Source organism: Myodes glareolus, chromosome 1 (assembly GCF_982192425.1).
Source record: "Myodes glareolus chromosome 1, mMyoGla1.1, whole genome shotgun sequence".
Taxonomy (NCBI): Eukaryota; Metazoa; Chordata; class Mammalia; order Rodentia; family Cricetidae; genus Myodes; species Myodes glareolus.
In genome coordinates, this window is record NC_142026.1 from 31042633 (window position 1) to 31064557 (window position 21925).

General features: G+C 51.8%; 1 protein-coding gene across 1 annotated transcript in view; it reads left to right on the forward strand.

Moving 5' to 3' along the window:
- The window catches only part of Sh3bp4 (SH3 domain binding protein 4), an 81167-nt gene that overhangs the window by 25734 nt on the left and 33508 nt on the right, over positions 1–21925 (forward strand). Inside the window, exon 2 of the mRNA XM_085696850.2 lies at positions 7239–7317. The gene's annotated coding sequence lies outside the window, so the exon portion shown is untranslated. The remainder of the gene's footprint in view (positions 1–7238; positions 7318–21925) is intronic.

Consider the following 21925-nt stretch of genomic DNA (forward strand, 5'->3'; position numbering starts at 1 on the left):
TAGTCTTCAGTATACTCTGGAATCCCAAAGAGGTAGGCTCTAATGCCTGTGAATGAATGGACTTGCTGTCGGGAGTGAGGGCAAGCAGGCAGAGAGAGAGCTTCCTTTTTCTATGTTCTTTCTCTAGGTTGCCAGTAGAAGGTGTGGTCCAGATTTAAAGGTGGATCTTCCCACCTCGAAGGATCCAGCTTTAGGGTTGGTCTTCCCACTTCAAACAGTTCAATCTAGAAGGATCCCTCACAGGTGTGCCTAGGTGCTTGGGTTTTAGTTAATTCAAGTCGACAACCAAGAATAGCCATCACAGAAAATATTTCTGCTCCATCCAACTGGCTTGGAGACAGGTGACTCCAAACTATCTCTGAGACAATGTTGAGGAGAACGTGGCGGGGAGGGTTAAAGTGTCCAGAGGCTAGAGGACTCTCCCCTCCCTGCGGGTCACACAGTCCTTGTTATGCGAGACTCGGGGTGCCATTCTGTCCTGTGTTAAAGCACGCAGACAGCTTGCATCTACTGTGTTCAACCTCATCGCTCTCTGATTTCTAGCTCGCTTGATAATCTTGCCAAATTGCTGCTTCACAGAGGCAAGGAGGGAAAGCGGGCTGATGAGGCCAGCACGAGGTGACACACAGCGAGCTGATGACAGCTTGTAGCTTCCCATCCCTAGGAGCCAAATGAGCCCTAGCCATGTAGGGCCGGAACTGGGTTTATAGCACGCTAACCCTTCACGCCTACTTAATGGGGCTTGTAGGGAAGGAAGGCGGGAATAAACAGATATGTAGATAGGATAGAGACTAAGACAGAGCCCACCTTCATATCTACACTGCCTCTCTGGACAGGTTTGTGCTGGATCACAAGCCTTTCTGTGCTTGCTTCAGCTTGGCCAAAGTCAGAAGGCTGTGGGATCATGGTAAATGGAGCTAGCCGGCAGGCTGGGTGGTTTGCTCAGCCCAGTATCGCAGATCGAAAGGCCTTCCAAAATGCATTACAGTCCCACAGAGTGACAAGCATATTGCCTGTTTTTCAAGTTTGCATTATTTTTACTTTAAAAAACGTGTGTGCTTAAAAATAAGACATTGCCTGGTGTGGTGGCACACTCCTCTAATCCCAGCACTCAGGTTTTAAAAAGAATAAATGTAATGAAAACAAGGTACTTCCTGCAGACTAGAGAGATAGTTTAGTCTGTACAATGCTTATACTAGAAGCCGGAGAACCCGAGCACCCATGTTCACAGCACCCATGTTTAAAAGGTGGGTGTGGTGTGCGATTGTAATCCCAGCGTGGGAGAGGTGGAAATGGGCAGGTCTCTAGGGCTCACTAGCCAATAGCCCTGGCCTCTTTGGTGGTCCCAGTGAGAACCCTGTCTCAAAAACCAAGGGCAGCTCCTAAGATGACACCTGAGGTTAATCTCTGACGCATGCACGTGCATGCGCGCGTGCGCGCGCACACACGCACACACACACACAAAATGAAAGGAAGGTATTTCTTACAATGGGGGCGTTGCTTCATCTTCTGGATGCGGCTGTGGTCATCTCCGAGGAATTTAGACTCCGAGGAGTCATTTGGGTGAGATATTCAAAGCACAGGCCAGTGCTGTAATTTGATGCAGGTTTGGGGCTCCAAGCAAACACCCCCACTGGTTTTCCTTTCTTAGTTTCCATATCTGTTGCGGGGAGGGGGGGCGTGGTGTATTTGAAAGCAATGGTTTGAGATAACCTATCAGATCAGCGATCCACAAGTCCTTATAAAGTAAGCTCCTCCCCACCCCCTGCCCCGTTCCCAAGTAGTTCAGCCCTTGACTGGGATTTCTCAACTATGACCTGTCACCCTAGCCCTCTGCCCCTCCCCCCTCAAATCTAAAGAGAGAAGAGGACTCTTGGTTCACAATGAATCAAGCATGGAAAGAATTTGGGTCTCATTGAAAGGCTCAGGCCTGTGGCTGCATTTCTCTCTCCTTTGCCTCTTACACTGTTGCCAAGGTGAGAGGTTACCAAGGAGTAGATTTGACCTGTAGGGAGCAGTACTCGAGAGGTCAGCTGGCAGCCCCGTTCTGGTGGTCCTTGGTCAGCAGGGGACTGCTCTCCTGCTGCGCCTGCTGTGCTGCTGGATGGGGAGCTGGCTGGTAGGAGTTGTGGAGGGTGGGGCCAGGGCTCTGTGAAAACTGGCAACTGCAGGGACCACAAGTGATGTTGTTATCTTATTATCCTGCCCAGCATCCTGGAGGGGCGGGAGGGGGGGAGAGGGGAACTTCGCTATATTCTATGATAGTGCTGGGATTTGAGTCCCTGCTCGTGGAAAACCCAAGTCTCCAGCACATTCACATTTTCTTGGTCTCTGCATCCCCCTCTGTGTTTCGTGGAGACAGGAACTCTCTCAAGACCCAGCCACGGCTGCCTTCATCTGCTGTAGGCAGGATATTTAACTTTATCCAGCTTCGAGACTTGGGAGGTTGTGTCACCTGTGAGGGCTGACGGAAGGAAGGAAGTACAACCTGGGACGGCATTATGTCCCTGCTTACAGACATCCGGTCTCAGCAGTCTGCTTTGTCTAGGACTGTTGCCTTTACATTTCGCTCCTCCAGTTATCAAGGTTGCAGATGCTTGCTTTATACTGCATCGGGTCATGATCCCAACTCTGCTCTTCCTTGTCCTCCACGAGAAGATGAGGTCATTGACGCCCTCCCTGGCCTGCCTCTCCCTGGCCTGCCTCTGTTCCTTTTCCACTCTGTGCTGGGGACACTGGGGACAACCTGTCAAGATGCCTCTCTGGCTTGCAAAGGACAGTCACTGAGATGACAGATGGAAAAACACATTTCAGGTTCACTAAACCAGTGACTTCCAAAGTGTCGGCTGGCCCTGTGTGTCGTGTTCACTCTCAGGGCTGCCCGTAGACTTCAGAATCAGGAACCTGGACGGGATGGGGGTGGGCAGCGGTCTGTGGTAACCAGATCTCTGCTGTGTACCAATGTTCGGGAACCCCAGCCTTGTACAGATGTAAGAAGTGAAGTTCTAAGCACTTGGGGGAAGTTTCTGCTGTGTACTTGGTACTAAGTGTTGGGTATCTTCTGTTTCAAAGAAATAAAAGAATAAGGTCCATTCTCCCAAGTGGTTTTGTATGTGCTTGTTGAAAAGACGGAAGGAAGCAAACTCACATTGGAGTTTTTCACATGCTGTGGAGAGAGAGCCTTGTTTTAACAGGCAGGGAAATGGGGTGTTGCCAAACCCACCAGGCTTATCCGAAAGCACATGTACATGTGTGACTGACAGTCACCATTCCTCTGTTCCATTTCCGTACACACATCGAGTCCTGCAGGGGAACAGCTCATTCCAATGGTCCCCATGGGTGGTCTGTCTTCATTGGCTCCCCAGGAAGGTTTCCAGGTCTTAATCAGAGCACAGGCTGCACCCTGCCCGAGGAAGCGGCTCCCTCAGTAGCTTTTAGATGGTGGTAACAGATACAGCAGGTTAGAGACTTCAGCCCCAGGGGAAGGCAGGCAGATCGGGGTACAAGACCACCCTGGGCTGCATGAGACCCTGTCTCAGGAAACGGAAGATAAATAAGAACTTTTCTACTGAAAGCGTCCAGAAGTATGAAGTGGGCCGGACTGTGAGGGCTCTGAGGGAACTGGCTGGTGAGATGAAGAAGGAAGTCAAAACCTGCATGAACTGTTTTCCAAGAAGTGATGAAAACGAAGTGCAAGTGGTTCACCCACTCCTAGCGCCGGCCTTCCCGACAGTGGGCTAGGGGCTAAGTGCTCAGCTGGGCCCTGGAATTGCAGGTCACTCCTGGCCGTCATAGGGGCTGGTGGAGCTGACCTGCCCTAGGAAGGCTGTGGGAGGCAGCGTGCCGCTGAAGGGGTCAGGAGTGCCCCTCTCCTTTGCGAAGGAACCCTGGAGTGCCTTTCCCTTTTCCAGGTTGGAAGCAGCTCAGGATAATAACTTTGAAGTTGGGTTGGGTCGGCTCTCGTTTCCCGTTGTGGCCACGTCCTCGCCTTGGCGCTTCTTTCTGCCCTCATTGTGCTGGCTGCCCTTGGCACCACGCCTGGCCTCCGGCCCGCACCTGTGGGTGGGGGCCCGCTTGCCTCTGGCTTGAGCCCGCGGCCCTCTGGCTCCGTGCCCGTTGCGTAAGTAGCCTGGCATGGAACAGGGGCTTGTAAACATCTCTGGAAAGCCAGGAAACAGGTCTTTCAGCTTTGTGGGCCAGAAAGTCTCTGAAGCTGCCTCATGGCTTAACACAGAAGCCCTACAGGGGACATTAGCTGACACGTTAACTTCTTATTCAGTCAGATGGCAGTCGAAGGGCGCTAGATGTGAGCCTCATGTAATGCCCACCTCGCAAGACGCTCGTCTTTTGATTCATTCCACCCATCCCCAACTGTTTAGAAATACGTAAGCATCTGGTAGTGTCCAGAAGTATGGAGTGGGCCGGACTGTGAGGGCTCGGAGGGAACTGGCACGGGAGGTGAAGAAGGACGCCAAAACCTGGACGCATAGTGGGCCCTACAGAGAGAGATCACCACATTGGGTTCAGCCCACAGGCCATTGCTTGCCCCTGGTGTGGGGCAAAGACTCACCTGTTTCTGTCTCGTGTATTCATTTCGGAACCTCAGCACTTGCCCACGGGAGGGTGGGGGTACAGGGGTGAGGCTTACTTAGATCACAGGTGTCTGCTGGAGCGCTGTCTCCGGGTGTTGACAGAATCCAGGCCTTGCGGTATATTGACTGGAAGAGGGAGCCATGCGGGGCCTTTCCTGAAGACTTGTAGCAGATGAGGTGGGGGAGGGCCTTAGCCGTCTCAGACCTGTCTCCCTCAGCAACATCCAGAATGGTAGGGCCCTGTGACCCTCTCCCCTTGTTTTGCAGATGAGCTTGTGGGGTGGGGTGAATTATTTGATGGGCAGTTTTGACACAGAACCACAGTTACGTTTCTTGAAGTTCTGATGCCTGTAGTGCAGCATGGGTGTGGAATGGAGGTCGAACCTCAGGGTAAGGGGCTGCCCCCTGGCCCAGCATCAGCTCTGGTGGTACCTGGAGGCCTTTGGCCATCACCAGAATCACATCCATTGTTGTGACCATTGCAGGCCCTTTCTACATCTTCCATTTAGCGAATCACCTGGTTTTACGGATTAGGGCCTTGATCTCATTTTAGCTCCTTAGACATCTCTCTCCAGATGCCGTCACATTCTGAGATCCTGCGACCTGGGCTGGGAATTTGGTGGAGAGGGCACCCAGGTACGTGGAAACAGAGGGACTTGCTAACCATCCTGGAATGGGGTGTGGACAGTCTCTGTTTCTGTGTACTTTGCCGTTTGAATTTAGTGGAATGGTGGCCGTGAGCCTTCACCCAGCCTTCTAGCACTCAGATCGTGTCACACTCTGAGATTTCATGTCCTCCAGGACCATGAGAGGTGACCAGGGTGGCCGGGACACCTTCTCGTTGGGCAGCATGAGAAGATACTGGTGCTTTGAGACTCCTGGAAACAAGGCAATGCTGTCCTCTCAGCATTGGGTTTATAGGGAGTTCCCCAAATTCTTCCCAGTGGTGACAATGATGTTTCTTGAAACATCTGGATTTTATAATGACTCCATCCACTCATAGTAGATCGGATGGTTACCCTAGGAGTCATGACTGTGTTGGGCTCTGGCTCCCTAGCCGTAACTTTTCTTTCATTCCGCAGAGACCCTGGGTTTCCAGAGAGTTCGAGCAGGAAGAAGAGAGGTGGGGAGGGGCCATCTGGTCCTGTCGGATGAGCTTAGCAGCCCCCAGGCACCTCTCCCTCCCGTTCCTCAGCCCCCCAATGGCAGGTGGTTTGTGGGGTACCTCTGGGTTGGCCTGGTTTTGCTGTGCTCAGGGTCTTTCCCTTCTTGACTGTGGGGTCTTTAAACTCTCTGATGGGGATTCCCCAGTACTGAAGACTTGTTTGACCTAAGAATGGCTTGGCTGGCCATTCTCCAGCAAACCTGATGGCTGGACTATGGTGCCTGCCTGGTGTCCTGAATGGCCCCTCCCGTTGGTCTCCTTTGGGATTGAGATGTCTCTTGTTTATGAACACTTCTTCTTACATCGTCCAAGCCTTTTTGGTGGTATCCGTCATGTTGAGTGGTGTTTTCCTGGGTCCGTGATGTCAAACACTGCCGGTGTATTTGCAAGGACCAGCTGTTTTCTCATGTGGCATTTTTGGGGGGTCCTCTGCTTCCCACCTTTTGGTATATCTGAGGTTTGTGTTTCCATTGAAGCCCCAGTGGGTGAGGTCTGTGCTCTGAAATCTCAGGATGTGCCCTGGCTACACAGGGAGGGGTTGTATGTTACATGGATGTGGGCCAGGTACACAGATGCTGGTCTGTGATGGTATGGGGCATGGATATGGTTCTGTGTGCATGAGGACTGTTGCGGGTGGAGTGGGAAGGTATCCAGAAGGGACTCTTCCTACCTTGCCCAGGACTACATTCCTATAAATGCCACAGCTGCTCAGCCACCCAGGTTCTTGAAAGAGCCTGGGGTGGATGGTGCCAGGGACTCAAACCGCTAGCCTCACCATATCGTGCATGGAGGTTGAATCTACCCTTGCTGGTGTGATGTGGGATTCCCCTCTATTTGCTGTGAATTTGTTTCATTACCATTGGTTAATAAAGAATCTGCTTTGGCCTGTGGCAGGGCAGAATAAAGCCAGGCAGGAAATCTGAACAGAGATCTATAGAAAGAGTAGGCGGAGTCAAAGAGACACTGTGTAACTGCTAAAGGAGAAAGCCACAACTTCATGGTGATACATAGATTAATAGAAATGGGTTAATTTAAGACATAAGAACTAGCTAGAAATATGCCTGAGCCATCGGCGAACAGTATTGTAATTAACATAGTTTTTGTGTGATCATTTTGGGTCTGGGCCACTGGGACATGTAAGTGCACGCAGCCTCTGTCTACACTGGTGGTCATTCTTTGGCTGTCTCAGTGTGTCACCAAGATATCCCCTCCTCCCCAGTATGCCAGAAGGGTACCACACTGCTCCCTTGGGTTGGAGTCTGCCTGGGTTCTGCTGCCGCTCAGATAATAACCAGTGGCAAGAGCAGAAGCAAGGGCAGGCCAGCCCAGCGGGGCTGCTGTGATCCTTGTAGCAGGGCAGCTCTGGGAGGCCCACAGTGAAGGATCTGATGTCTGAGTGTCATCTCACCTCCCCCCTGCAGAAACCCTTCCAACAGAGCCCACTTTCAGAATCTTCTCACACTGCCCTTTATGTCTCCCAGGGCATCCCTCTGCACCTGGATGCAAGGCCGCATCTTGGAGTTCTTCCTCTGACACCAGGAGGCCAACGTCCCCCAGCAGGTAAGCAGGCCCTTTGTGAAGACACTGCCCAACAGCAGCAACGTTCGGTGCCTGAGATCCCACGGATCAGTGAGTGTATGTCACCCATGGAGCGGAGGGAAGGTTTCCAGCACACAAAGCCTCGCCAGAGCAGGGAGCATTAACTTCCGGAAGTTACTGTCAGAATCTCCCTTATAGCCCTCTCTTTCTTGATGTCCTCCGGCTCACAGTGTGCCCAGCTGGGGAAGCACAGTTGTCTGAAGCTGGCATCCGTGTATTTCCAGGATGGCCACGTTCCCCCTTACTTTCTGTGAATTCCCATTCATGTCCTGTGGACAAACCAGTGGGGCAGCTTTTTCTCTGGTGGCAGCATGGGGCAGGGCCAGTTACCCGTCCTGCCTTTGCACAAAGGGACTGTTATTCTAACATGAGTTTCCCAAGTCCAGTGTGGAGTGATTGGTTCCATTGGCCCTGAGGTTATAGATTAGCGCCCCCCCCCGCCCTGCTGCCCCCATTCCAGGGGTGTCAGAAGGAAGAGGATTAGTGGGTGTTCGGATTAGTTCCTGTTTCTTCTGACCTTTCCCTTCTGGCTGTCAGCAGGACTAATGTCCCCAGTAGTCAGTGGGGGAGGAATTTCCACATGATATGGAGATGCCTCGCGCCTTTCCTTGCCCAGTGGAAAGCAGTGGCTACCGAGGAGGGAGTTTGAGAAACAGCTGCTGGGCCATGCCATCTTCCATTCTGAAGATGTATGGGTTTAAATAAAGCCTACCGCTGACTGCAAGGGCTAGTTAGGGGTTTTCTTTAAACCCACAGACGCTTCTGTGAAGCCAAGTAAGCTGTGTGTTTGTTTCTATGTCTCTCCCCTTCTTTGTCTTATCTGTGTTCGAGTCTACACGTGCGCTAGGATAGGGAGAATGCCTGGGTGTCCTGGGCTACCACGAAGAATGTGGGCGCTGCAGGTCCCGGGGTCAGCGTTCAGGCTCCTGAGGTAGGTTTGAATGCCCAGGAAGTGGCCGGCAGCAAGGCCTTTCCTTATAAGTGCAGTTCTTTGCCCTGTAGGCGTCCATCTGTTTGGGTTGTGGAAACAAGCTGAGAGCCGCTCACATTCCTCGCGTTCTTTTGGCCTGGCATTGGCCAGAGGGGGGGCAGAGTTTGAAATTAATGTCGGTGGCTGCCCCGGTGATTCTCTTTGGGTGAACTCAGGGAATCCCAGAGGCTTGTGCAGCAGGAAATGGGGGAGGGGGCTGCTTTTCCCCTCCTCCACCTCAGACTTACTGCTCTTGGCTGAGCAGGCTCCAATCCTGATCTCTGTTAGAGGAAACTAAAGAGACTGCTCTGTGGCCCCTGTGTTAGAGGCTGACACCATAACACCCAGTACTCGCCTGGGTGGCATTTGTGTGGTTTGCTTTTGCTGGCACTCTGCCAGATTCACTGGGCCAGCAAGATGTCAGAGAAGAAGAAGTAGGAGGAGACGTGCCCTAGGGTGGCTTTGCCATCTCAAATGAGCCAGTGGGACTTGGTGTCTCCCACCTGGGAACTCAGTGAGGTGAGGCAGGCTCTGTTTGCTCACCCTGAGGTCATGCATCTTTGGGTGAAGTTCAGGGACTGGACGTGGTCCTCACAGCTCTCAAAAAGTCCAGCATTCTGGGCTGTGATACCTTGGGGTCAGTGCCTGTGGTTCTTGTTCCAGAAAAACAAATGTCCCACGTTCTTGATCTTTAAATTCACAGCTTGATCGGCCTGGAGGTCACAGGGATGGAGAGCTTCCCAGGATCTCTGTGTCCAGAGTTCCGGTACTGGCCATTTCTGTGGTTTGCTTGGGGTACCTGCAATATAGGTGTAAAAGCTTAGCCTGGAAATCTTTTGCCCTATGCCCATGCATGTTGCCGTTCAAAGGGATGGACCATGTCGGGGTGTGCAGTGGTCTGGTCATCCTTGAGAACAGTGTGACTGACCCATGGACATGTGATTCAGTCTAGGAGTCTTGCTTGATAGGTTTTCCGCCAGTTAAAGAACTAAAATGCAGGAAAAATCTTGAGTGCCACAAGTTGCATGTGAGAAATCTCAAACACCAACACCAGGAGTAGACAGAGTTGAAGAAAGGCTTTGGTTGGGGTTTGAACATGCGCAGACCCATGGAGAAAAGAACCCTCTGCAAAGCAGAGGCAAATTCAGTCTCTTAGGACTCTGAAGTCCCCCACCCCCCAATTTCAGGTTAGTCAGTTTGGAGAAAGATAACCTGATCTATAGGCCCACAACTGCTGTGTAACACGCCCTGATCCAGACCGAACGTGTGGAACCATGCCATTAGCAGGGGGCCCGCTGGTGGGAGACCAAAGCCGCCGGCAAGGCCCTTGTTTTAAGCTGCCAGACTTTTGTCTCGCATTTGGAGGGTAGGGAAGAAGCGAGATTCCGCCATCTTTTTCACCTCCCTGTCTGTCTATCAGGGAGTCTACTCCTAGTCTCTCACCTAAGACAGTTAAGAGTACAGCCCCGCAGGTGAACAGGGAGCCTGAAGTCATGGAGAACCTGAGCCCTTTGCTGTCCTTCCACCCCCAGGCTCCAGAGCGTGGACTTCAGAGTCCTGCGGCTTCCATGACCACTAGCTAGCTGTTCCCTGAGGCTCCGGGACACTCTGTGCACTTCCCATTTCACCCATGAGCGAAGAAGCCTCTGAGAGGGCCTCATTCAGGTTTAGCCCAGAGGCTTATCATGGAATAGCAAAGCCCAGGCCTAGAATTCTCCAGGTTTGTGTGCCCTCCAAGCTACCTCCTGCCGACTCACTTCTTCGATGGTACCTGGGAGACCGCAGAGCCATTGGGCATGTGCCACATCCCTGGTCCCTTTGTGAACCTGTAGGGAGAACTGCAAAGTAGACATTAACGGGCGAGCTTCATGTTAGCACGGCAAGTGTCTTTAAAAGTCAGATATACAATTGAGAAATTTAATGAAATTTAATGAGGGTTCCTTTGGTCCATGGTGATGGGACTTTTTCTTTAGGGGTTCAAGTGAAGCCACTCTTGTGCAGCTGTCTCCTGCCTGGATATTGTAGAGAGTCACTAACACATCTGGATCTCAAATGCCCCTCAGAGACCCATATGTTGAAGGCTTGGCCGTCAGCCTGTGTTTGCCACTGGACCGAGACAGAACCGTTAGGGGTGTGGCTTTATGGGAGGAGGTCATGGGCTCACTATTGAGCTGTGTGAATTAGGATCAAGTCACACACAGGGCAGAAGACACTGGCTTTTAGGCTGAGTCATAGTAACTTTTGCCCCCAGCCTGACACGCCTGGAACCCCATCTGGCCAGGTGACGTTCAAGTGCGGAGTCTCTCTCTGGATGCCTGTGGGTCTGTCTGGGGTCAAGTGTGATCTCATAGTTTCTGGCAGGTGATTTAAGAGGATTATGGCCCGCAGTGTCTCCGGGAGGCTGTTCTTGTCATCTTCCAAAACCTCTACCTTGAAATAGCCATGAAGTCTGTGCATCTTCGTTCAAGAAGGGACTTCAGCTGAAGGTGGGCAAGGTCAGCAGCGGTGAAGGGGGACCTGGGGACCCAGGACCGGGAAAGGAGCCTAAGCCTGCTCATGGCTTTTAAGTGGTCCTGATGGCCTCTTCACCTTCCTTCAAGCAGGTGTGGCCCTGGGCACAAGTGAGACATTCTCATCATACTTGAGACCTTGGGCGGGAGGAGGGAGCAAAGGAAGAAAAGTTCCAGTGTTGTTTATAGTGAGGGCTTTGGAATGTCTTGATGAAATACACTTGGGTTTGAAAGGCTCTTCCAGTTCAATCAGAGAAGCTCACTCACTCTCCAGCCCTGTTCCTAGAGTCTCCGAGCAGATTGTCATTCAGAAAAAGCCCACGGACGGTATGCACAGCTCCCTTGGTAGTCACAGGGGTGGGGAATGATTCCCAGGACTCCCTCGGGCTGTCCAGTCCTGTACCTCAGTGTCATATTGACTGCAACCTGCCCACATCTTCCCACATGCTCCCCTGCAGCCGCGTGTGGCTCCTAGTACCCGATACAGGGTGAGTGCTGTCTAGTTTACACAGTGTCTTCTAGAGGAGGTAACAGTCAGGAAAGACTGTCCATGTTTGCTGCAGACAATTTTTTTAATTCTACGTTTGTGTGGGTATGTAGGAATGAGATTGCTGGTGCCTTTGGAGTCCAGAAGAGGGTGCTGGGTCCCCCTAGAATTTTGATGACATCAACCCCTTCCAGGTCCCCTTGGACCACCACTACCACATCCAACTTCATGTCCTCTTCTTTTTTTCTATAACCTACTGAGTCTAGTCGGTGTTGCCTATATGCATAGGAGTGTGAGACCAGCCCCTGGGGCATGACCAACCTGCCAGTACAGGTGACCACAACCTCTGTGAATCCAGGGGTGCTCTAAGTGATGCCCCGAAAACAGTGTTTTGCATTACCCCTCCCCATTCTCCTGTTCATGCATTCCTGCTCCCCCTCTCTTTGACCTTGAGGAAAACTGATGTAAATGACTAAGTTCTCACAGCCAGTTAGTCTCAGCACATTGACCAGTCACGAGTCTCTGAATTAACCTCTGACCCAGACACCTTTTTTTTTGTCTAAATATTTTCACCTCTGGTTGTTGGAATTCATGGATGCAGGAGCTCTGGTAAGAAAGACAGTCTGTATTTATTTACTTAGCTAGTCCAGCTTTGAACCGGCTATGTAGCCAACGAAGAATTTGGACTCCTGCTTCTCCTGCTCCACCCCCGGAGTGCTGTGTTTATATAGTCGTGCATGCCATGGTGACTGGTTTGTGCAGAACTGGGGACCAGGGATTGAACCCAGGGCTTCGTTCTTACTAGGCAAACACTCCTTCAACTGAGCTGCATACTCAGCCCCGTGTGTTGTTCTTGAATTCTTAAAATTATCCGTGGAAAGAATTTATAACTGATTTTCCCAAAGCTGGGTGTGACGGCACATACCTATAAGCTCAACATTTGACAGAGGCAGGAGGATCTCTGCAAGTTCAGGCAGGTAGGGTTACGTAGTGAGACTCTGTCTCAGAAACAAAAGAAAACAAACAACTGTCCTCAAAGCACGGGCATTTTTTTGGTTCTAGCTATGATAGCATTTGCATAAATTAGTGTATATTTACATAGATTAATTTAGCATTCGCATAGACTAGCTTCCCCAACAGTAAACATGAAGCCAGGGTCCGGGAAGATTCGCAAAGAACAGGGGCAATTGAATGTGTGCTCAGACCTGATGGAGAGGAAAGGGACTAGGCAGTCGGTGTGATCCAGAGTCTGAACACAGCAGGACCTGAGAACTGGACCTTGAGGAGTGAGGTTGCCCTTCAGGAATTGCAGAATCACAGTCACCCTTGCCTGTGCATCCTGTCACCAGGTCTCTGCTTCTCACTCAAAGGACGCCTGACCCAGGGATGGCTGCCAGCCCTTGCACAGATCATCTTTGTGGGACATGGCCCTGGCCGCTGGGGATTTCGCAGTAAGGGACAAACTTGGACCTTCCGCTCCTGCAGTGTGGTCTGCTGTCTTGGTGTGTGGCACCCCGCTGTGACTGTCATTTATCCCTTGCACAGAGGCAGGGGCTGGAGCCTGGCGTGAGATGTGCTAAACCGGCCAGAGGGCCACACTGCATTGACAGGGAAGAAGCGGAGATCTGAAGATTGGTAGCTTGTCCAAAGTCTCCTTGAGGGGGTCACCTCTCCTGCCCCTGTCCAATGCCCTGTCATTGTTGCCAGCAGCCCTGGACTGCACACTCAGTGAGCACATCTGTTCCCTTTCCTTTGACATTGCCCACACTCTGTCCACACGCACCCTAGGGTGGTTCACAGTGGCTTCAAAACTCCTACTATTCCTGCAGATCTTCACAGGTACAGTGATTTTTCTATATACCTTTACCAGATTCCTTTTTATGTTTAAATGTTTGTTTTATTTATGTTTGTGACTATGGCTCTTTTGCGTTTTGTGTCTGCACAGCATGTAAGTGCAGTGCCCCCGTGGCCAAAAGAGGATGTCAAACAGATCTCCCTGTTACAGATGCTGTGGGCTGCCATGTGGCTCTGGGTCCTCTGGAAGAGTAGACAGTGCTCTTAACTACTAAGCCGTCTCTCCAGCCCCCTTTACCAGATTCTTGAGGGATTAGCTATAAAATTAGCTAGAAGCCTAGTCTTGGAAGAAGGCCTCCCAGGCAGGCTGAGCATGGTCCAGTCCCCTCAAAGGGGTCGAATGTCTCCCAGAAGTCACTGACAGAGCCATCATCAAGCTTGAATCCTTGATAGATTTTATTCCTTTGGCATTTTAAAGCCCTTACGTTAATTCACTCACTTTTGGAACCACCTGCCTGGTGAATCCCTGTGGAACTTGGTGTCCTCGAATGTGGAGGTGCTTTCCAGTGATGCATGCAAGCCCAGGAAGCGGGTCCGGGCTAACAGGTGACAGGCAGAGGTTCCTCCGAGCTGACTGAACTCTTGGCGCTGAGGTGGTGAAGGGTCATTTGAGGGGACTTGCCAAGGAGGTGGGTTAGAAGTGATGTTCTCTTCAGACTCGACAAGGGGAACATGCAAAGACAGCCTAGGTTGTTCAGTGCTGAGAAACTCCTCTGCTGTTGGTTTATGATTTCCAGTAGGCTTGTCTCCCTTGATCCTTTCAAGGCCAGGTGGCTTGGGCCAAGCATTCGTTCATGCTGCTGTCTGCATACAAGGTACTTGTGCCTTCAGGTTGAACAGCAATTAAACCAAAGGTCGGCAGCTGGGAGAGATCCATCTAGACTGAGTCATCAGAACTCAGCGCCATTACCCAGGATCCCTCAAATATCCATGATCTCACATGTTGCCAAGCCAGAGAAGGTTCTAGAGTGGTCCAGCTCAGGAAGAAATTGCTGGCAGTAGCAGAATGCAGAGAGGGTGTGCCTGAGCCTCTGGCTCCTGTGGGATGCCAAGCACCTCTCTCTGTGTGGCTCTGAGCTCTTGGTCTCAGGGGAGCTTGGCTTCTTGCAGAGTGACCTGCATACACAGTCACTGTGGAATCCTTGACTTTACCTGGGTGCCAAGTTTTGGTGGATTGTTGAACTTGGCCTTACTCCACATAACACTTGGAAATTCTTCCAGTATGGCATATGAGTGGGCTTCAAATTGAGTACCCCTAGGGTTTTTTGGACACCCACCTCCCTCTGGACAGCCCACGACTGCCATGTTGGCCTTCTCGGTTTTCAGTGGTGGTCCAGGAAGCACCTGAGGGCCAAGGACAGCTGACTGGCAGAACTGTGCTCTGGCTGGGGACCTGGGAGCCTCCACTGAGGCAGCATCCCCACTGAACAGCTGGGTGTGTGGTTACTCACTGCTGTAATCTGCTGAGAGAGACCTCTCCCTCCGACCTCACTTACCCCCTTTCTCCCACTTCCCAAGTGGATCTGGGGGTGAAGGCTAGATCTGAACTCAGACCTTGGCAATGGCACTGAGTGACTCCAATGACTTGCCATGCCTTCGTTTGTTCCTCCAAGACATTAGTGAGGAGCTCAACTCTAGTGGACCCACACCCAGGTGAGATGAACCTCGAGTAAAAAGACATTGCACCCACAGTGGGGTGACAAGATGCCAGAGGCTGCCCCTCTTAAATGTCTATATCAAGGGGACGCTAGACCAGACGCCTGTCCTTCTCTAAGCTGGGGTTGGAGTTTACTCAGCCTTTGAATTGGTTTTCTAGGTTGCGCTTAGCTGCAGGAATCTGTCCCTGTTCATAGTGTGTTGCTCCAGGGACACCACCAGACACTATGACTCCCTGTCAGTACCTCTAACCGGCTGCTGCTTGTCGGTGACACCCTAGGGACGCTTGCCTTGACCTCATGAATTCAGCATTTTCTCTTCGTTGGGCACCTCTGTATCCGGCCACAGATTTTCTTTCTGTTCATCTCTGCCTCCATCCTAGAGCAGTCTCTCTCACTGCCCACGTTTCTCGGTCCAGGCGACTTCAGACCGTTCTTCATGTGTGTACATCCGTGGACAGACAGTCACTAACCCGTCACAGCCCTGGCGGCATGGTGCCTCCTCAGAGTCACTGTCTTGACTATCTAAAAGTGCTGGCCGGAGTGGTCACAAAGTAACCACGCCTCTGTTTCCCTCCAGTGCATTTTACAGTCACTCCCACTCTGTTCAGGATAGCTGCTTGCTCTGCTGACCCCATCTCGCCAGGTTTGCCTTGGGATGTCACAGCTCCGTGATTGGTTTATCAGATGCACTCTGTTGTAAGCTGTTAAAAGTATATGTATGGAGTTAGGAGAGTCGACTTGTGCTTTCCGCTTACACTGGGTGTTCCAGTACGGTCTGAGTCAAGGAACATTTGAGAATACATTCTGCATCAGCCTACAACTTCTGGTGAGTGCATTCTTCCCCTTCGCATGACTTGGAGATTCAGTTATATTGTGGTGCGCATGGGCATTCCGTTTCTTTTTATGGCTGAATAATCGTTTTTGTTGGTCTGTTTATTCTTCCGTGACCATCGGGTCATTTTTACCTCTTGGCAGTGATGAATGATGTGAAATAAGTTGTTTCATTTTATTTTTGAAGAGCTGACTTCTTGTGTCCAAGTTCTCTGAGATCCTTAGCCGTTAACCCCTGTGACCTCCACCTTCTCTGACCCTAGTCTGTCATGAATCCCCAAGCCCTCAGGCTTGGTCTGCTGGTGAACTCCAGCTGTCGTGTGAACCACGTGGATCAGTCACACATTCTTTGCTGGCGTCCACAGCTACCGTGTGCGTCACAATAGTGCCCAGCAGCGATGTCCTAGGGAGCCTCGAGGGTGCTAGGACAACCGAGATTGTCCATGTGTGCCCTCGAGGCGACTCACACAGGAAGCTGGTGAGGAAACAATCTTCTGGACATCCTTTAAGCTGTGGCAGCTGAGTCTATCCTGGGAACCTCACTGCTCCTGCTGTGGGTCCATTTGAAAAGACTTCCCAGGCTGCTGGGCCTCTGCTCAATGAGTAGAGGCAGGAAGTGGAGGAAGAAGGAATCATGGCAACCTCCCTTCAACCACACCTGGGGCTACCCAGGCTTCTCTCTTGAGGATCCTTGTCTCCTGTAGCTAATCCCCCTTCTCCCTGTCCCCTTCATCATCCCCCCACCACCAGCACCTCCCACCCCACCCACACCTTGCACATTGTTCCTTTCCCGTTGGGCCTTGGTCATGGCTGTTCTTGTCCTAGTATTGGGTGATGTCCTCCAAGGTGGAGCTGAGAGCTGCCCTCTCAGTTCGTCCCCTGCCTGGACTCTGCAGCAGGCTAGGCCAGCCTAAGTGTTGAGACTTCAGAAGTTGACACACGTCCTTTTACAGGGAGGAAGAGACAAGGGCGCGTGTGCTATGGAACCCATCTCTGACACCAGTCAACATAGGACACCTAGGACCCCCCCCCTCCAAAAGGGTCCTCCCATGCCAGGCACCCCACTTGTTTGTAGCTTCCACTGGAATTCCACTGTCTGTCCACTGTGTGCTCCTGGCCATAGAGACGCCTCCGGTTAGATGCAGGCTTTAGCCTTTTGCAGCTGTTTAACGCCAGCCCTCCTGGCTCCACTGCTAATCCTCGCCATGGCCACCTGTCCTGGCCCTGGTGCTCGGCGGGCTGGTGCACAGAGAAGCTGAATGTGGTGCTGATGTTGTGCCCAGAGCATGTGCCGCTCCCAGCCCATCCTGTTTATGGTGCAAAAGAGAAAAAGGACGCTTAGGACAGACAGGCGGGGAGCCACCTGGTGTCCTGCCTGACCTCCTACAGGGCAAGTGCCTGTATTCACGAAATCTTAGGGCTGCTTGCTTCCCAAGTCTGATCCAACCCGCAGTGAAGAGACAGGCTGACCAGGATGGACATGGGGTTGGAACTCTTGAAGGCAAGCAGGAGAGGGAAGTCCCCAAAGGAAGATGAGGGTTCCCCAACAAGGGATGAGGAGCAGAGGAAGTGCACCGGAAGTGCACCGGGAAGATGGCCTTGAACCTCTAAATGTCCCCTGACCCTCCTCTCCAGTCTCATGAGGCCTGAGGTGGACACTTGGTTCAGAAAGGCAGGAAAGAGGATGTTTGTGAGCCTGGAGGAAGGAGATTTCCAGTCAGTCTGCTAGACTGCAGGGTTGGGCCAGCCAACCTGTGGGAGGAAGGCCTTGCTGCCGCGGAAGCTAGCGAGCTTCCAGCTACCCAGAGGGTCACAGAGAAGGGCCCAACGGAGCCAGCCCGAGGTCTGAGAGGACCACAAGGTCCTAAGCAAAGGACCGAGTTGCAGCTGACAGAGGTGGAGCCACTTTTAAGTGTTGCTCCTTTGGTGGTTGCATCTCTGCTGGACCCATTGCCACCCCTGTCGTGTGTAGCCCTGTTCCTTAGGCACTTTAAAGCTATAGACAGAGAAGCTTTAAGAAACTGCCCTGTGCCCTCTGGCTCTATGTCACCCTGGCCTTAGTCCCGGGAACCTCTCCCACTGTTCCTTTCCATAAGAATTGTAAGAAAACAAGTCAGGATTCCCAGAAGGCCCCAGGCCTGGCTGAGCCCATTGTCCCAGGAAAACCTGTCAGGTAGGTTACCCATCACTTACCTCTCTGCTGGGTTCCAGTCTGTGGCAGAGGTTCCCCTGAAAAGCAGGCAGATTCCCACAGAGATCCCTTTGTGCCTTGACTCTGAGGAGAGAAGAGAAAGCACGGAAGTGCCTGTCCATTTACCAAGTGTTAGCGCCTTTGCACCAGCACAGCCCCGGGAACCCAGTCCTGCTCGCCACAATCCTTTCACCCAATGAGGTAGGTTCAAGGAATCAGGGACCGCTGGAGGGACCGGCTTGAATTTCTCTACCAGGACTGGAAGTCAGCTGATTTGCATGAGACTTGGGTTCCTGTAGCTGTGAGCTCAAGCCTTTACAACTGACCTTTTGCGGTGGTTGTTTAAGTAGAACCGGTTCCTTTAGAATCCACCAATCTCCAGAGCATTTTAAAACCTGAGCACTTTAAGGCCTGTTGCTTGGGGGGAAGGAAGGGGTCGGACGGACACCTAGAGGGTTGCCTGGCCCTTCAGCCCCACAACATATGGAAAGCTTCGGCAAGCTGCCCTTGCTGTGCAGGCGGCCACCAGGCCAGGCCAGGCTCCCTGCTCCATTATAGCTCAGCTCGGCCTGTTTCTGTGCCTATGGGATTGGGGGAGTGAGGTCTCAGTAGGGGGTCCTGCGGTGGCTCGTCTGTGGATGTATGAGTCTGTAGCTTAGGGTGGCCGTGGTGCTTATGCAGATCAGCACACAGAAGCTCGTGGGGGAGAGTCCAGCTCACACCCACCTTGCAGCTGGTTGCTTTAGCAGTTAGTTGTGGTTGGGGTGGATCAGTTGTAGGGTGCTTGAGCTAGTGTGTGTGAGGTGCTAGGTTCCATCTCTAGTCCTGGAAAAAACATTTAGTTTCCTGTTTTATTTCGGTTCGTAGATCCATTCAGTATCAGAGTAGATATTCTGGGGTGAGAATTATACTGTGCTGAGTTTTATCCTGGTCATTATTCCCTGAATAATACAACGTAACAACACTTAAAGGGTACTAGAAGGCATGTATAGGTTGTATGTAAACATTACACCCTTTTATCTAGGGGCCTTGAGTGCCTGCCAAGTCCTGGGACCAGCACCCTAAGATGCCAAGGGAAGACTAAACCCATAGCAGAAATGCATTCTCTTATAACCTGGTGCCTAGGCATTTGCATTGGAGATATTGACAGGGTCCTCCTCCCTCTCAGAGACCTGGGAAGCCTCTGTGCCTCTGCCTCTTACTGGCTTCTGGTGGCCGCAGGTGATGACCTCCAGTGGCCTCCAGGGCTTGTGGCTGCATCCCTCCGATTTCTGTCTCCATCCTCACTTTGAGATCCCCGTTCTCTCTCTGCATCAAAACCTTTTTTTTTTAAAGGGATGCCGGTGAGTGGATGGAGGACCCATTAGAATGAACTTGACTGAATTTGACCAAGACATGTTTCCAAGTAGGCTCACATGCACAACCCACAGAGTGGGGACTTGGACCTATGGGTGAGGAGGCACAGGACAGCTCCTGAGTGTGACTTTGCTCTTTGGTGTCATCCTTACTGTGGCTTCCGCCAGGCGGGGAGAAGTCCCTGGCTTTGCTTTTCTCTTTGCTGTGTCTGGTGTTATGATCACCCACAGCCGCCAGACTTTCATGTGCTGTTTGCTGGAGGATTGGTGCTAAGTCGCAGGTGCTGTGGTGGAGCCCAAAGAGCCAACAGTACCTGCTGTGACCAGAGAGCCGTGAACTGAAACCAGCAGATCCAATGAGGTTCTTTTACAGTAAAGCACAGGGCACAGGGACAGGTGAACGCAACCTCGGTATCAGCGCAGAGCAGCGCGAAAGATATTCCACGAACCCTGGCAGTTTCCCCTCTGCTTCAGTGAGGGTGTCACGGGATGCTGACTGCTACTCAGAGCACCCTGGGGGACAGCCAGCCCAGAGAAGTTATAGATGGCCCTGGACCTCCTTGGACAGGTTCCCGGGGTTCCTCTTGGATTCAGCAGTGATAGACAGACATGTTGGGCAGGCTCTGCATGCACCCCGGAGAACACTGGGGATGACTAGCTGGTCCCCAAAGTGCTTTGGGTGGGAGCAGAGCCACCTGCTAGCTACTTCCTTCTCATGTGCGTTCTCTCATGCACTCATGTCTACCAGAAGAAAGCCGTGGAGAGTGCTCACCTCAGTGTGTGAGAGGAGACCATATCTCTGAGCATGGTGAGGGAGGATCCGTGAGTCCCCAGCCTCCTCCACCCACCTGGCTCGTGTGAATGTGTTCACACTGAAGCCCACTCCAAATCCCACACTTCTTTTGTGTGCCATGCTACCTCCCCGGCTTAGTCCCTACCATACTCTGACGGAGACCCTAGTGGTAGTTTAATATTCTACTGCCAGGGATCGTGCAAGATGACCGTGCTGGCCTTGGAACAGAATGGACCCTGCTGGGTCGGGGCAATGATGCTGGGGGCCGGGCTGAGTGTCTTAGAGTGGTGATGACATAGGCTGCTGTCACACACGCGTCAGAGACAGCCAGCCTGTTAGGAGACAAGAGGTGTACGTTTGCAGCAGTCTCCAATGCTTTAGTCTCCCAGGATTTCTGACTCTTGAATAGTGGTGAGATTCAGTTTGTACAGAAGACTTATGTTAAGATCCTGAATGTCCACTGCAGGACATGACTAGCCAGTAAGGGAAGAGATGAGATTTTCCTTGCTCTGTGCCATTGGTTCCTTTTGTGAGGCTGCCTGTGCCTGTAACTACGCGGGTGTCCCTTTGCGTGGCTTTGTTAGTCAATGCCTGTCTTACTACAGCTGGCTGGGCCCGACAGGACTTCTGGAAAGAGAACACCATCTAGCTATGCCTGCAGGACTTTGGGGGCCTCATTCTCTGGTCCTGTGACTCCAGCCTAGTTTCTAGTAGAGTAGAGTGTTCCTAAGGAATCCCGGCATGCAGCCGGCATCTTCCCCAAGCCTTCCTCGGAGGCCCCGTTATGTGCTTATTGTCAAATGCCGCTCTCTGACTCTGGGGGTGAACAGCTAGATATTTTAAATCCCACTCCAGACCTAGAAGTGGAATTACTGGCTCCCTTCCAGTGTCAGGCTCATCCTTCAAGAATGTGTGCCAAGCAGGACCAGGCAGTGGCTGGTGGTTTTTGAAAATACACTCAGAAAGCATGGGCAAGGAGAAGTTTTACCCCCCGTGTAGGTGTAGAGGAACGTGTCTTGGAGACGCCGTTGAATTGATTGTGACAGATGGAGAGAGGTTTGCTGGGGAGCAGGACCACCCAGGGTCCCAGAAATGGACTGTAGTTCCGCAGACAAATTACAGTTTTAGCCTCTGAGCAGGCTGTGTTGGCTCGCTGGGCTGCAGAGAATATAGCCAGGACAGCCATGTGTTGCTTAAGGAGGAAGGTGGTTCTCGAAAGTGTGACATCCTTTGTGAATGTTGTGGAGTGTGTGCCCATATGTTAGGCCATCTATGTATGGGTAATATGTTCCTTTTCTTTCTTTTTTTTTTAAAATTTATTTTTATGAGTGTGCTTTGTCTGCATGTATACCTGCATACCAGAGGAACGCATCGGATCCCATTACAGATGGTTGGGGGCCACCACGCGGTGGTTTCGAATTGAACCCAGGACCTTTGGAAGACCAGTTAGTGCTCTTAACCACTGAGCCATCTCGCCAACCCTTATGAGATCCCCGTCACATGTACAGTCCTTCATTGACCCCAGAATGTTGCATGACGTGTGACCATAGCCCATGATGGCTTTTAACCAGAATAAGAATGTTCTCTGAATCTCAGAGACCTCAGAAGTTCAAAGCCCAGTGCCACCAGAGTTGGTTGCCTGGCAGCTGTGGAAGGGAGCCCGCCCACGTCTCCAGCTCAGGTGTCTCGGCATCAGTGGCATACAGAGGGAGGTTTCCTGACTCGACTGGATGTTTTCTCTTCCTCAGTGTCTGTGTCCACGCCTGTCACTTTTTTATAAACAAGGATTGCCCATCATACTGGATTAGGGCCACCCTAATGACATCGTTAATTGGTCATCACAAGGAAGGTTGTGCGGTTGTGTAGTAACAGTGTGCAGTCGCTGGCTTCTCCACACTGTCTCTGTAGTTTAGGTTTTGG